Below are 13,138 nucleotides of genomic sequence, written 5' to 3'. Positions count from 1 at the left end.
GTGTTCCACACCAACAACACCGTCCCCAGTGAGAGTGATGTTCTGGCAAAGGGCGGTCCTTTCTTGAATGGTGATGAAATCCGGTTGAATGATACCGTGAGAGTGCAGAATCTCACATATGAGCGTACGTAACACGTCTACACACCCTATCTTTTCCACTGTCCCTTGGCATCTTTCAGCCATCTTTAATCCAATGCTTTCATAGGACCTTTTTTAAAGAGTGTAACAATAATATTATTCAATGTAATATTGTATTTTTGTACTTTTATGAATTGTGACTCAGTAATAAAAACTTTTTAATGATGTCGTGAATTCTTTATACAGAGATAGCATTACAGACGATGGTGCTTGCACGTACTCTATGTGCCTCAGTGACAAAAAACAGAAATGCTATGAGAAGTTTCAATGCGAAGCCAAAGCAAAATGTGTTTTTCAAGAATCTCCTTCCAATTGATTCTTTCTCAGGATTATCAGATAATTCCTTCGCTTTGACACTGGCCTACAAGATCAATGACGTGAGCTTTCCAGAGAATGTTGAACTCAGGACAGAGACGCAAGCACGCATTCAGGACTCTGTCAACAACTTGGTAAGCCTAGCATATCGGCATGCAGCACAGTAAAGTAGCAACAAACTGACATTAATTGTTGATAAGAACATTCTCTTCAGAGACCTTAAAGGTCTAAACTACTGTCCAGCTGTTACAGTATCATGATGCATCTCTCATCCTTCCAAATTGCAGTATATTCCGTTGCCATCTTCTTGTAGATGGATGAGTAACTCCAGTCATTTCAGCGTTATTATTCAGTTGACCAATAAATCAAAGCTTGTATAGCAGTGAGTATAATTTCTTAATTTATTGATAATTTTCACTCACCTTTTAATTTCTGCTTTATCCTCCAGCTGAACGGATTGCTAAGCCAACCTAATGCAAGTCCTTTCATCTTCCCACAAGCAAATTTTACGTAAGTCACCAACGTTGGGCTCTCTGGTCTGACTTTGTTCTTTATAATTTTGACATATCATCATTGAAAAAAGTTACAAATTTATCATTGTGGTAAAATAAACTAAAAGTACAATTGATCAGCATGGGGCAAACCTCTGAAATTCTACCTTTACACATCTTTCTGCAGCCACTTGCCCAACGAGATTCATGCCAATGTGGAGTATGTCTTTCGGGAAGGTGACATCAACCAACCAAGCAAGTTCCTGGCTGCGATACTGGCAGTTAGTGGTAAGTCACCCCTGGCACCCATCAACTCATGCTGAACATCATGCTGTTCTTGCATCATAAAACATGATTTGCCGTAGTGCCCACCTCATTTTGGCAGAACTGACCACTCTCTAATATACAGCTTCCCAAATTACTGTGTACTTCCTTTTCCGATTATATGTGTTGTTTCCAAGATTGTGAATTCCCTGAAGTGCGCATTAGAGTGGAAAAGACGGTTGTGTGTTTCCTTGAAATTCACCTGTTACCACTCCAACATCTCTGAAAATCTGCTTTTTTGCTAGATAACGTTTCTAATTTAGTTATGTTTGTGTCTCATTATTTCTGCACTTTCATGTCTTGCCACCATTACAGCTTCCCCTGCCATTGCTACAACGAGTTCTCCAGCAGTGACCACCACAGCAGCTCCATATACAGTGTATGTTTCCATTATTATCTTTGGTTTTGTAGTTGGGGACCTGGCAGTGAAATAATTTCTCTGTCCAACCTGCTGTTTGATGGACTTCTAATGCTAATGTTATCTCCATGTGTTTCTGCAGTGTGGGTCCAGTTTTTATCTTTGTCCGACTTGTGTTCCACACCAACAACACCGTCCCCAGTGAGAGTGATGTTCTGGCAAAGGGCAGTCCTTTCTTGAATGGTGATGAAATCCGGTTGAATGATACCGTGAGGGTGCAGAATCTCACATATGAGCGTACGTAACACGTCTACACACCCCATCCTTTCCACTGTCCCTTGGCATCTTTCAGCCATCTTTAATCCAATGCTTTCATTGGACCTTTTTTTAAGAGTGTAACAATAATATTATTCAATGTTATATTGTTTTTCTTGTAATTTAATGAATTGTGACTCAGTCATGAAAACTTTTTAATGATGTCCAAAATTTTTTATACAGTGATAACGGTACAGATGATTGTGCTTGCACGTGCAATATGTACCTCAGTGAGAAAAACAGAAATGCTATGAAAAGTTTCAATGAGAAGCCAAAACAAAATGTGTTTTTCAATAATCTCCTTCCAATTGTTTCTTTCTCAGGATTATCAGATAATTCCTTCGCTTTGACACTGGCCTACAAGATCAATGACTTGAGCTTTCCAGAGAATGTGAAACTCAGGACGGAGACGCAAGTGCGCATTCAAGATTCGGTCAACAACCTGGTAAGCCTAGCCTGTCGGCATGCAGCACAGCAAAGTAGCAAGAAACAGAATTGAATTTTTGATGAAAACATTCTCTATAGAGACCCTGAAAGGTCTAAACTACTGTCCAGCTGTTACAGTATCATGATGCATCTCTCATCCTTCCGAATTGCAGTATATTCCGTTTCCATCTTCCTATAGATGCATGGGTAACTCCAGTCATTTCTGGGTTATTGTTCAGTTGACCGATGAATCAAATCTCGTATAGCAGTGAGCATAATTCCTTAATTTATTGATAATTTTCACTCATCTATTTATTTCTGCTTTAATCTCCAGCTGAATGGATTGCTGAGCCAACCTAATGCAAGTCCTTTCACCTTCCCACAAGCAAATTTTACGTAAGTCATCAACCTTTGGTTTTTTGGTCTGACTTTGTTCTTTACACTATTGACATATCATCATTGAGAAACTTTGCTAATTTATCATTGTGGTAAAATCAACTAAAAGTACAATTGATAAGCATGGGGCAAATCTCTTTAATTCTATCTTTACACATCTTTCTGCAGCCACTTGCCCAACGAGATTCATGCCAATGTGGAGTATGTCTTTCGGGAAGGTGACATCAACCAACCAAGCAAGTTCCTGGCTGCGATACTGGCAGTTAGTGGTAAGTCACCCCTGGCACCCATCAACTCATGCTGAACATCATGCTGTTCTTGCATCATAAAACATGATTTGCCGTAGTGCCCACCTCATTTTGGCAGAACTGACCACTCTCTAATATACAGCTTCCCAAATTACTGTGTACTTCCTTTTCCGATTATATGTGTTGTTTCCAAGATTGTGAATTCCCTGAAGTGCGTGTTAGAGTGGAAAAGACAGTTGTGTGTTTCCTTGAAATTCACCTGTTACTGCTCCAACATCTCTGAAAATCTGCTTTTTTGCAGGATAACGTTTCTAATTTAGTTATGTTTGTGTCTCATTGTTTCTGCACTTTCATGTCTTGCCACCATTACAGCTTCCCCTGCCATTGCTACAACGAGTTCTCCAGCAGTGACCACCACAGCAGCTCCATATACAGTGTATGTTTCCATTATTATCTTTGGTTTTGTAGTTGGGGACCTGGCAGTGAAATAATTTCTCTGTCCAACCTGCTGTTTGATGGACTTCTAATGCTAATGTTATCTCCATGTGTTTCTGCAGTGTGGGTCCAGTTTTTATCTTTGTCCGACTTGTGTTCCACACCAACAACACCGTCCCCAGTGAGAGTGATGTTCTGGCAAAGGGCAGTCCTTTCTTGAATGGTGATGAAATCCGGTTGAATGATACCGTGAGGGTGCAGAATCTCACATATGAGCGTACGTAACACGTCTACACACCCCATCCTTTCCACTGTCCCTTGGCATCTTTCAGCCATCTTTAATCCAATGCTTTCATTGGACCTTTTTTTAAGAGTGTAACAATAATATTATTCAATGTTATATTGTTTTTCTTGTAATTTAATGAATTGTGACTCAGTCATGAAAACTTTTTAATGATGTCCAAAATTTTTTATACAGTGATAACGGTACAGATGATTGTGCTTGCACGTGCAATATGTACCTCAGTGAGAAAAACAGAAATGCTATGAAAAGTTTCAATGAGAAGCCAAAACAAAATGTGTTTTTCAATAATCTCCTTCCAATTGTTTCTTTCTCAGGATTATCAGATAATTCCTTCGCTTTGACACTGGCCTACAAGATCAATGACTTGAGCTTTCCAGAGAATGTGAAACTCAGGACGGAGACGCAAGTGCGCATTCAAGATTCGGTCAACAACCTGGTAAGCCTAGCCTGTCGGCATGCAGCACAGCAAAGTAGCAAGAAACAGAATTGAATTTTTGATGAAAACATTCTCTATAGAGACCCTGAAAGGTCTAAACTACTGTCCAGCTGTTACAGTATCATGATGCATCTCTCATCCTTCCGAATTGCAGTATATTCCGTTTCCATCTTCCTATAGATGCATGGGTAACTCCAGTCATTTCTGGGTTATTGTTCAGTTGACCGATGAATCAAATCTCGTATAGCAGTGAGCATAATTCCTTAATTTATTGATAATTTTCACTCATCTATTTATTTCTGCTTTAATCTCCAGCTGAATGGATTGCTGAGCCAACCTAATGCAAGTCCTTTCACCTTCCCACAAGCAAATTTTACGTAAGTCATCAACCTTTGGTTTTTTGGTCTGACTTTGTTCTTTACACTATTGACATATCATCATTGAGAAACTTTGCTAATTTATCATTGTGGTAAAATCAACTAAAAGTACAATTGATAAGCATGGGGCAAATCTCTTTAATTCTATCTTTACACATCTTTCTGCAGCCACTTGCCCAACGAGATTCATGCCAATGTGGAGTATGTCTTTCGGGAAGGTGACATCAACCAACCAAGCAAGTTCCTGGCTGCGATACTGGCAGTTAGTGGTAAGTCACCCCTGGCACCCATCAACTCATGCTGAACATCATGCTGTTCTTGCATCATAAAACATGATTTGCCGTAGTGCCCACCTCATTTTGGCAGAACTGACCACTCTCTAATATACAGCTTCCCAAATTACTGTGTACTTCCTTTTCCGATTATATGTGTTGTTTCCAAGATTGTGAATTCCCTGAAGTGCGTGTTAGAGTGGAAAAGACAGTTGTGTGTTTCCTTGAAATTCACCTGTTACTGCTCCAACATCTCTGAAAATCTGCTTTTTTGCAGGATAACGTTTCTAATTTAGTTATGTTTGTGTCTCATTGTTTCTGCACTTTCATGTCTTGCCACCATTACAGCTTCCCCTGCCATTGCTACAACGAGTTCTCCAGCAGTGACCACCACAGCAGCTCCATATACAGTGTATGTTTCCATTATTATCTTTGGTTTTGTAGTTGGGGACCTGGCAGTGAAATAATTTCTCTGTCCAACCTGCTGTTTGATGGATTTCTAATGCTAATGTTATCTCCATGTGTTTCTGCAGTGTGGGTCCAGTTTTTATCTTTGTCCGACTTGTGTTCCACACCAACAACACCGTCCCCAGTGAGAGTGATGTTCTGGCAAAGGGCAGTCCTTTCTTGAATGGTGATGAAATCCGGTTGAATGATACCGTGAGGGTGCAGAATCTCACATATGAGCGTACGTAACACGTCTACACACACCATCCTTTCCACTGTCCCTTGGCATCTTTCAGCCATCTTTAATCCAATGCTTTCATTGGACCTTTTTTTAAGAGTGTAACAATAATATTATTCAATGTTATATTGTTTTTCTTGTAATTTAATGAATTGTGACTCAGTCATGAAAACTTTTTAATGATGTCCAAAATTTTTTATACAGTGATAACGGTACAGATGATTGTGCTTGCACGTACAATATGTACCTCAGTGAGAAAAACAGAAATGCTATGAAAAGTTTCAATGAGAAGCCAAAACAAAATGTGTTTTTCAATAATCTCCTTCCAATTGTTTCTTTCTCAGGATTATCAGATAATTCCTTCGCTTTGACACTGGCCTACAAGATCAATGACTTGAGCTTTCCAGAGAATGTGAAACTCAGGACGGAGACGCAAGTGCGCATTCAAGATTCGGTCAACAACCTGGTAAGCCTAGCCTGTCGGCATGCAGCACAGCAAAGTAGCAAGAAACAGAATTGAATTTTTGATGAAAACATTCTCTATAGAGACCCTGAAAGGTCTAAACTAGTGTCCAGCTGTTACAGTATCATGATGCATCTCTCATCCTTCCGAATTGCAGTATATTCCGTTTCCATCTTCCTGTAGATGCATGGGTAACTCGAGTCATTTCTGGGTTATTGTTCAGTTGACCGATAAATCAAATCTTGTATAGCAGTGAGCATAATTCCTTAATTTATTGATAATTTTCACTCATCTATTTATTTCTGCTTTAATCTCCAGTTGAATGGATTGCTCAGCCAACCTAATGCAAGTCCTTTCACCTTCCCACAAGCAAATTTTACGTAAGTCATCAACCTTTGGTTTTTTGTTCTGACTTTGTTCTTTACACTATTGACATATCATCATTGAGAAACTTTGCTAATTTATCATTGTGGTAAAATCAACTAAAAGTACAATTGATAAGCATGGGGCAAATCTCTTTAATTCTATCTTTACACATCTTTCTGCAGCCACTTGCCCAACGAGATTCATGCCAATGTGGAGTATGTCTTTCGGGAAGGTGACATCAACCAACCAAGCAAGTTCCTGGCTGCGATACTGGCAGTTAGTGGTAAGTCACCCCTGGCACCCATCAACTCATGCTGAACATCATGCTGTTCTTGCATCATAAAACATGATTTGCCGTAGTGCCCACCTCATTTTGGCAGAACTGACCACTCTCTAATATACAGCTTCCCAAATTACTGTGTACTTCCTTTTCCGATTATATGTGTTGTTTCCAAGATTGTGAATTCCCTGAAGTGCGTGTTAGAGTGGAAAAGACAGTTGTGTGTTTCCTTGAAATTCACCTGTTACTGCTCCAACATCTCTGAAAATCTGCTTTTTTGCAGGATAACGTTTCTAATTTAGTTATGTTTGTGTCTCATTGTTTCTGCACTTTCATGTCTTGCCACCATTACAGCTTCCCCTGCCATTGCTACAACGAGTTCTCCAGCAGTGACCACCACAGCAGCTCCATATACAGTGTATGTTTCCATTATTATCTTTGGTTTTGTAGTTGGGGACCTGCCAGTGAAATAATTTCTCTGTCCAACCTGCTGTTTGATGGACTTCTAATGCTAATGTTATCTCCATGTGTTTCTGCAGTGTGGGTCCAGTTTTTATCTTTGTCCGACTTGTGTTCCACACCAACAACACCGTCCCCAGTGAGAGTGATGTTCTGGCAAAGGGCAGTCCTTTCTTGAATGGTGATGAAATCCGGTTGAATGATACCGTGAGGGTGCAGAATCTCACATATGAGCGTACGTAACACGTCTACACACACCATCCTTTCCACTGTCCCTTGGCATCTTTCAGCCATCTTTAATCCAATGCTTTCATTGGACCTTATTTTAAGAGTGTAACAATAATATTATTCAATGTTATATTGTTTTTCTTGTAATTTAATGAATTGTGACTCAGTCATGAAAACTTTTTAATGATGTCCAAAATTTTTTATACAGTGATAACGGTACAGATGATTGTGCTTGCACGTACAATATGTACCTCAGTGAGAAAAACAGAAATGCTATGAAAAGTTTCAATGAGAAGCCAAAACAAAATGTGTTTTTCAATAATCTCCTTCCAATTGTTTCTTTCTCAGGATTATCAGATAATTCCTTCGCTTTGACACTGGCCTACAAGATCAATGACTTGAGCTTTCCAGAGAATGTGAAACTCAGGACGGAGACGCAAGTGCGCATTCAAGATTCGGTCAACAACCTGGTAAGCCTAGCCTGTCGGCATGCAGCACAGCAAAGTAGCAAGAAACAGAATTGAATTTTTGATGAAAACATTCTCTATAGAGACCCTGAAAGGTCTAAACTAGTGTCCAGCTGTTACAGTATCATGATGCATCTCTCATCCTTCCGAATTGCAGTATATTCCGTTTCCATCTTCCTATAGATGCATGGGTAACTCCAGTCATTTCTGGGTTATTGTTCAGTTGACCGATAAATCAAATCTTGTATAGCAGTGAGCATAATTCCTTAATTTATTGATAATTTTCACTCATCTATTTATTTCTGCTTTAATCTCCAGCTGAATGGATTGCTGAGCCAACCTAATGCAAGTCCTTTCACCTTCCCACAAGCAAATTTTACGTAAGTCATCAACCTTTGGTTTTTTGTTCTGACTTTGTTCTTTACACTATTGACATATCATCATTGAGAAACTTTGCTAATTTATCATTGTGGTAAAATCAACTAAAAGTACAATTGATAAGCATGGGGCAAATCTCTTTAATTCTATCTTTACACATCTTTCTGCAGCCACTTGCCCAACGAGATTCATGCCAATGTGGAGTATGTCTTTCGGGAAGGTGACATCAACCAACCAAGCAAGTTCCTGGCTGTGATACTGGCAGTTAGTGGTAAGTCACCCCTGGCACCCATCAACTCATGCTGAACATCATGCTGTTCTTGCATCATAAAACATGATTTGCCGTAGTGCCCACCTCATTTTGGCAGAACTGACCACTCTCTAATATACAGCTTCCCAAATTACTGTGTACTTCCTTTTCCGATTATATGTGTTGTTTCCAAGATTGTGAATTCCCTGAAGTGCGTGTTAGAGTGGAAAAGACAGTTATGTGTTTCCTTGATATTCACCTTTTACCGCTTCAACATCTCTGAAAATCTGTGTATTTCCTTTTCCGATTATGTTTTGTTAGCAGATTTGTTAATTCACCAATGCTTGTGCTACAACATTACTGAAAATCAGTAATTCTGTTTTATAAGTTCCTTTTTTATTCATTTCAGTGACTCATTGTTCCTGTACTTTCAGGTCTTGCCACCACTACCGCTTCCCCTGTCGTTCCTACGACAACTTCTGCTGTTGCACCAACAATTTCTCAACCAGCCACTGAAAGTGTTCCACCCATTCCAGTAGCACCAACATCTGGTGGAACGGTGACCACCACAGAAGCTCCACGTGTAGTGTATGCTTCCATTTTAATCTTTGGTTTAACAGTCTGGGTCTTCCCAGGGCAATAACTTCTCTGTCTAAACTTGTCATCTAATTGACATTTAATCCATATTCAATTTCACTCTGTTTCTGCAGCTATGGCACAATTTTCATCGTTCTTCGATTTGTGTTCCACACCCTCAAACCCGTCCCTACTGAGAGTCAGGTTCTCTCCCATGTCAGTGCTCTCCTGAATGGTCGTGAAATAAAGGAGCTGGGTAATCCAGTGAGGATTGAGGATCTCACGTATGAGAGTATGTCACACGTCTTTTTATAGGACCCTTTTTCATGATGCATTAGAAGTGTTATTAAATAGCACATTACCTTTTTATAATATGTCACTCAGTCAAAAAAAAACCTTTACATTTGTTGAGAATTTAGCATGAAGGAATGTATGAACTGAAGTGGCACAAACTCAAATGTTCTGGGGTGTTAAAATGAATAACCAAAATGACATTTATTTTTGAATAATCTGTCCTTTTCCCTCAGAAATAACAGATCATGCCTTCGCTTTGCAACTGAGTTATCGGATAAGCAACGTGAGCTTTCCAGAGAAATATAATCTGAGGAACGAAACGCAAAAACTCATTCAGGACTCCGCAAACAAGTTGGTAAGCCTAGCCTGTCAACATGCAGTTCTGTAAAGTAGAAACAGACAACTTTAATCGTAGAGCGGAACATTCGTTACAGAGCCCAAAATAACTGAAACTACTGTCCTACTGTATCTTGCGGGCTTCTGCCTTCCTACTCCTATATGCACTATGTCAGTTGGCATTGTAACAGTTTCTGTAAGTTGCCCTGGATAAGAACATCTGCTAAATGCCTGTCGTGGGTGGGCCGTAGATTCTGCTGTTATTTTTAAAAATCTTCATTCCTTCATGGTTTATCTGAAGCAATCAGGCTTGTTTGACTCCCATTGGATATATTATGTGTTTAGAAGCTACTATAAAAATTATGCTGGAAGCACTGCATTTGCCTCACAAAGCAGTGGGAATGATCTTTTAAGTTATAGATTTTTGTTCACTTGTTTATTTCTGCTTCAACCTCCAGTTGAACGGATTGCTGAACAGCCCTAATGCAAATCCTTTCACCTTCCCAGAAGGAAATTATACGTAAGTCACAAACCTTGGGTTTCTTGTATGACTTTGTTCATTACAATATTTACATACCATCATTGAGAAAAATTGCTAGTTTATCATTGTGGTAAAATCTAGTGAAAGTGCATTTGATAAGCACGGGGAAAACTTCTTAAATTCTGTTATTTTATGGCTTCCTACAGCAACCTGCCCCAAGAGATTCACGCTAATGTGGAGTATGTCTTTCGGGAAGGTGACATCAACCTACCAAGTGACTTCCTGGCTGCGATACTGGCAGTTAGTGGTAAGTTTCCCCTGGCACCCATCAACTCATGCTAAACGTCATGCTGTTCTTGCATCATAAAACATGATTTGCTGTAGTGCCCACCTCATTTTGGCAGAACTGACCACTCTCGGATGTACAGCTTCCCACATTACTATGTGCGTTCTGTCCAGATTATATATGTTGTTAGCAGGTTTGTGATTTCACTGAAGTGCATGTCACGGTTGTAATTACTTGTACGTTTTCTGGAAATCCACCTTCTGGAGCTGAAAAGCAGGCTTTTAGCTGGGTGCAACTCCTGCTTGCTAGTTTTAATCACTCATTGCACCTGCACTTTCAGGTCTGGCCACCACCGCAGCTCCCACCACCACAAGCAGCCCTGTCCTCCTGCTGATCACAAGTACTGCAGGCAGGTTCCCTGGATGGGCCCTGGCCATCATCATCCCCTGCGGTATCGCCATCATCCTCTGCCCTTTCTGGACACTCCTGTGTGTAAGTACAGCAGTGCAGACTTGTAGTACTATTTGTGTGAGAACCAAATGTCCTCAAAAGGATAGAAAGATGAGGAAAATTATGGAAAGTGAGGACGTTTTTCTGGTCCTCACTTTTCAAGAGGCTGTCTTAGGGTTAGGACTTAGGGTTAGGGTTAGGGTTACAAATAGGTTAAGGTTAGGGTTAGGGTTAGGAATGTAGTGGTTGGGGTTAGGGTTAGAGGTTATGGAATGAATGCAGTCAATGGAAATCAGTCGGAAGTCCTCACAAGTATAGAAGTACAATGCTGTGTGCATGTGTGTGTGTGTGTGTTTGTGTGTGTGGGTGAGTGTGTGTGTGTGTGTGTTTGGGTACTGAATGCGTTGTCTCCGACCTTCTTCCATCTCAGTAAGCTACACTCCTGTATTTGCAATGCATTCCAGCTCTAATTTAGGTAGTGCTCTCTCTCTTGCTCTGACTTTCACTCTGTGTTGCAGTGTATTCTCTCTCTCTCGCTCTCTCTCTCTCTCTCTCACTCTCTAACACTGACCTTCACTCTGTGTTGCAGTGTATGCTCTCTCTCTCTCTCTCACACTCTCTAACTATGACCTTCACTCTGTGTTGCAGTGCCTGCTGTGTGGTTGCTGTGCGGCCATTAAGAGACGTTGGCAAAGGAGGCACGCCTACCACATACAGCAGTACAGGACACATCTCATCTGAGAATCTTACCTGCCACGTCCCCTCTGAGAGGGTGGAGCTTTGACGTTCAGCTGGAGTCTGAAAACCAAGTCTTAATATGATTCATGTTTTATTATAATGTTCTAACATATATGACCCATAGCAACTGCATGGCTGGATGGAAGATATTTATCATTATTTATTTATATCTATTAAATGTGAGAATTAACTGCTCAGCTGCATCATACCCAGGCATTCAAAAGTAAATCTGCACGTATTTATCTTTCTATCAAGCATTATTTATTTAATTAAAGGTTAACTATGTATTGCGTATTTATTCCAGGTCAATGCATTGTTAATGCAATTTGATTAGTCAGTTATCATTTGACTTTGATTTAAAGTTTACAATTGAAAATGATTGCAATCCATATGTTTATTTTACTATATACTTCTCTGCAACTGTATTTGAAATGAAGATGAACTCAATATTTTCAGGAGTTACAAAACTATTCCAGACTGTAATTTTACATACGGGAATATATAATATTATTTATGATTACAATTATTCTAAAAGATAGATATTAGATTACATTTTAATTTATTGAATGTTTATTTAGAGAAATAGTACACTGCCAGCAAACTGCACACATTTTTCAAAATAATAAAATGATAATATTTTGTTGTCTGTTTGTAATGGTATGTAATCATTTGTACTCCTTTCTTTGTAACTGCCTTTGAAGAAGATATATTGCTGTATTGTGTGTTCTCAATAAAGCTTAGTTTATTTTTTTACAACCTTGTTTCCATAGTTTTGTGTGGTCATTAGCATGGGACAATATTCTGGGAACATTCAACAGAACATCTGAATTTATATGCCAGGTCCAGATGAGGGGAACCTCACAGGACGACGTTTTTCACTATCACTAAGAAAAGGAATGCAAACTAACATCTGTACTTTTCATCCATCCATTCATTATCTATGCCAGCTTATCCTGGTCAGGATCGCGGGAGGTGCTGGAGCCTATCCCAGCATGCATTGGGCGAGAGGTAGGAATACATAGGGCTCAATAACTCACACTCACACACACCTAGGGCAATTTAGACTTTCCAATAATCCAATTATGTCTTTGGGAGGAAACCAGTCTACTTGCATTTGTGAATCAGAACATTAGGAATTCAGTCTGCCGTCATAAGGCAAGTATAGGAGAGATGGGCTGAGTCTAGGGTGCTTGTTATTCCGTATTAAACAGGTAAAACTGTTTTTTAACCCTTTAAGGCATGAGATCACAGATATGCAATTAGAATGTTCCTAACTGAACATTATAAGGGTGGCATGGTGGTGCAGTGGGTAGCACTGTCGCCTCACAGCAAGAAGGTCATGGGTTTGAATCTCAGCTTGGGGCCTTTCTGTGTGGAGTTTGAATGTGCTCCCCGTGTCCGCGTTGGTTTCCCCCAGGTACTCCGGTTTCCTCCCACAGTCCGAAGACATGCAGATAGGCTGATTGGTGATCTTAAATTGCCCATAGGTATGAATGTGTGAGTGAATGGTGTGTGTGCCCTGCGATAGATTGGTGGCCTGTCCAGGGTGTATTCCTGCCTCTCGCC

At 40.0% G+C, this 13,138-nt stretch overlaps 2 long non-coding RNA genes across 2 annotated transcripts; both read left to right on the top strand.

The window, feature by feature from the left end:
* Positions 1 to 34: 34 nt before the first annotated feature.
* Positions 35 to 3,436, top strand: LOC118226875. Its single transcript, XR_004765121.1, has 5 exons — positions 35 to 124; positions 466 to 587; positions 2,702 to 2,763; positions 2,932 to 3,032; positions 3,384 to 3,436. It is a non-coding gene; the product is annotated as an uncharacterized LOC118226875 (long non-coding RNA).
* A 6,884-nt stretch (positions 3,437 to 10,320) lies between these two features.
* Positions 10,321 to 11,866, top strand: LOC118226873. The gene is made up of 3 exons (XR_004765119.1): positions 10,321 to 10,405; positions 10,725 to 10,876; positions 11,483 to 11,866. It is a non-coding gene; the product is annotated as an uncharacterized LOC118226873 (long non-coding RNA).
* The last annotated feature ends 1,272 nt before the right edge of the window (positions 11,867 to 13,138 follow it).

The sequence above is a fragment of the Anguilla anguilla genome, chromosome 5 (genome assembly GCF_013347855.1).
Source record: "Anguilla anguilla isolate fAngAng1 chromosome 5, fAngAng1.pri, whole genome shotgun sequence".
In the NCBI taxonomy this organism is placed as follows: Eukaryota; Metazoa; Chordata; class Actinopteri; order Anguilliformes; family Anguillidae; genus Anguilla; species Anguilla anguilla.
The sequence above is the reverse complement of the archived record's forward strand: the minus strand, read 5'-3'. Positions and strand labels throughout refer to the sequence as shown.